Here is a 3,601-nt window from a genome sequence, read left to right as displayed (position 1 = left end):
TATTTCCACCTGATCCCTCTTGTTAATAAACCCTCTTCCATGTACCTGTTTGTCTATTGAATAGAATATTTTTAACACGATAACCATTTGGAAAATGTTCTTTGTTCGTGTCGGCATGCTCTGCTTAAACAACAGCTGTTTTCTATATTTATCAACATTTAACGACGCAAATCACTGACGTGATGGGAGTAACCAGATATGGAATCTAAAATAGTCAAGTGTTCCTACTGATGGGGATTTAAATATGAATTTTTCTTTTTACAATTATCAAAACGGTGGTTTCATTTTAATATTTATTCGTTCGTCGGCTAAGGTAAAGTCTTTACGTGCGTTTGTTTATATCTTACAAATTTACAACAAAAATACTGTTGTAATGGTAAGATGTGCAGTCTTTCTCGTGAATAACTACTACAGTGGAGTAAACTCCAACAACAAACGTAATTCTAAACTAAATTTAGGGTGAAGAATAAAGCAGAAGAATTACGGAAATAATTAAAAAACAATCTAGGTAAAATAAAATGTATTGTTCTATAGTGTTGTTTGGCTCATGAACATTGTTTTAAATAACGTATGACTCAGCGTGTTCTTTTAATATTGGTTTCAAGTTATGACACAAGGCCAGCAATTTTAGCGGGAAAGGGTAAGTCGATTAACTTGGTAAGCGTCTCAACATTTAGCTGTCGGCAATGTCCCTTACCGATCCGCTAACGTTGTGAGGGTAAATCGATTAACTTATTTTATCGACCCACCACCACCACCACCACCACACACATATATACCGAAGGGATGGAGGGCAAAACCCTCCTCGGTGAAATTTGAACTCCGAACATAAGGACGGACGAAATACTGTTAAGTATTTTGCCCGGCGTGCTAACGATTCTCCCACCTCCGGCTTTTCATTCTTTTAACATTAAGATGTTTTATCATGATTGTTTTATGTTTATCACAGTTTTAATATTATTTATATATATATATATATATATATATATATATATATATAACATATCAAGGTCGTCTAAATTCTGTGTATCATTGTTTTGGGATAGATAGATAGATAGATAGATAGATAGATAGATAGATAGATAGATAGATAGATAGATAGATAGATAGGCAGGCAGGTAGGCAGGTAGGAAGACAGGCAGGCAGATAGACAGACATGCTGACAGATAGATAGAGAGATAAATATAACTAACCAATGTAGTACAATATATAAACAGCAACAATCTAAATGTTTCCCCCTAGATTGAAAAAAAGGATGAACAGTCTTAATCGATTTCCGAACCTCAGATAAATATGTAGAGAGATAGACTGAGAGATAGATTGCTCTACATAAACCCATTTTTACCTCTGGTAAAAAAAAAAAACGGTACTCCACATTAGTTTGGCCTCTATCCTTTGACTTGTCCAACATGTGAGGTCCTACCATGAGTTTGTGCCCCTCTTGTGTAGCACCCAAGGCCATTGAGGCATATTAATCAGTACACTGCAATAAGGTCTGACCTTCGTGGTGGTCAACCGGGTCTTACGGGTCATAAACTATACTATCTCCATTACGCAGGACTTATACTTGATGTTCGTGCAGACTAATCGTCTGTTAGAAAGCTTCTCTATATTTAGCTGCTCGGCAATGTCCCTTGCCGATCCGCTAACGTTGTCATTGATGTCTTGGAGCAACAGTTCGAATTCGGCCGTTCTGGTGACTCCTGACTGCTGAAAATGTTTCTTTCTCATGGCCACGGAAGACACATCCCCACCATAAGCTGCTACCACTTTCACAACATTCTACATGAAAGATCCAGCCATATTCAAGATGTCAGCCATTACTATGCTGGGCAGCTAAAGTCACGAAACCTCGAGCATAAGGAATCTTTTCATCTCGATGTCAGAATGGTCTGCCGAATAGATAGTTGTCGACACGTCCCAAAGAGAAACGAGAAAGATACAATTTGGCGTATGCAATGTGATATTATGTAAGATTGTCTTCTTTTTACGACCTGCTAAAAATTTAACAAAGCCCGGTGCACCCTATATGACTGTGTATATAGTACAATTATATATATGCATATTATATATATGCATGATGTATATGAATATATCGTTCCCCACCCTAGTGAGTGAGGAACGATATAATGGAATCAACTGCACCCCACAGTGCAGAAGACACCTCATCAAGTTATATATATGTTACAGCGTTATAATATGTACATTTTGCTAACACTACTTGGGACATACCCAAAACTAGGTTTGGATACTACATTTTAAAGACTTCTATTTAAACTTTAATTTAAACATAGCATGTGTGTGTGTGTGTGTGTGTGTGTGTGTGTGTGTGTGTGTGTGTGTGTGTGTGTGTGTGTGTGTGTGTGTGTGTGTGTGTGTCTGTGTGTCTGTGTGTGTGTCTGTGTGTGTGTGTGTGTGTGTGTAAGACATAATCAAACACACATGCTCAATGTATGTACTTTGCTTGTCTGCTGGTAGCTTGTGCCGGGTATTAAAACACCTAAAAGTCATAGACAGGTGAAACAACTAACCCCAAAACCCACCCTGATGAGTCCAGATTTGCCGTATTTTCAGACAGTGTTCGAGTGAGTGTAGATCACAGAGAGACTCTGTGAACAAGAATTTGATGTGAAAAGATTGCAGCCAACAATGAAACAAGGCAGCTATTCTGTAATGGCCTGGAGAACAATTTGGAGCAATGGTTGATCAGAGATGGTGGAGTGTGATGGAAATATAAACTCAGATAAATATGTGTCCACACAGTAGAAAGGACTCCCTCCAATCTTCTCTAATGTTGAAATGATTAAATAGGACTATTTATGGAAGATGGGGCTCCTTGTCCAAGATTGGTTGGAAAAGAATGGTATTAAAAAACTTCCATGGCCAAACCAGGCACCAGATATGAACCCTGTTGAACAACTCTGGGGCATAATGGACAAGACACTTCGTAAAAACAACAAGAAAGCATCCCTAAAGTCATATCTTTTGGGGTTACTGCATGAAAGTTGGCAAGAATTTCCGCAAGAGAATATTCGTCATCTGATCAATAGCGTGCCTTACAGGATCCTTGCATTAAAAAATGCAAAGGGCATGTCTTTTAAATATTAGACATGCACGTTATAATGATTAATAAATAATTTGAATATATAATTTCAGATATAAATGAATTTTAATGGTTATAACGGTATCTATTTGCTTCTATCATGTCTGTGTATATCGCTCCTGGATGGAATTTGGGCCGAGTTGTCTCTCTGGACTTTTAGACGTTTTAATACCCGTATCTTTGATGGAGTTATCTCCACCACGTCAATGCAGACGACAGACGAACGAGCTAAGCGCATTCATTGAGTATATGCGTTCGATATGCTTCTAATTCATACTTGAATTTATCCCTACGTATATACCGTCCGGGCATACCAGCAAATGGCTTTTTACACTATTTGCATATAGTCATGGACTGGCGATTCAGTTCCGTTCAGGTACGTGATGTTGATAAGCCACAAACATAACAAGACATTGATGTTCATCGTTCCTGGATGAGATTTGAGGTTAACTGTCTCGCTGCTTCTAATTCATACTTGTATGATAGATCGCTAACCAC

The sequence above is a fragment of the Octopus bimaculoides genome, chromosome 2 (assembly GCF_001194135.2).
Source record: "Octopus bimaculoides isolate UCB-OBI-ISO-001 chromosome 2, ASM119413v2, whole genome shotgun sequence".
Lineage (NCBI taxonomy): Eukaryota > Metazoa > Mollusca > Cephalopoda > Octopoda > Octopodidae > Octopus > Octopus bimaculoides.
This window is presented reverse-complemented; position numbering follows the sequence as displayed.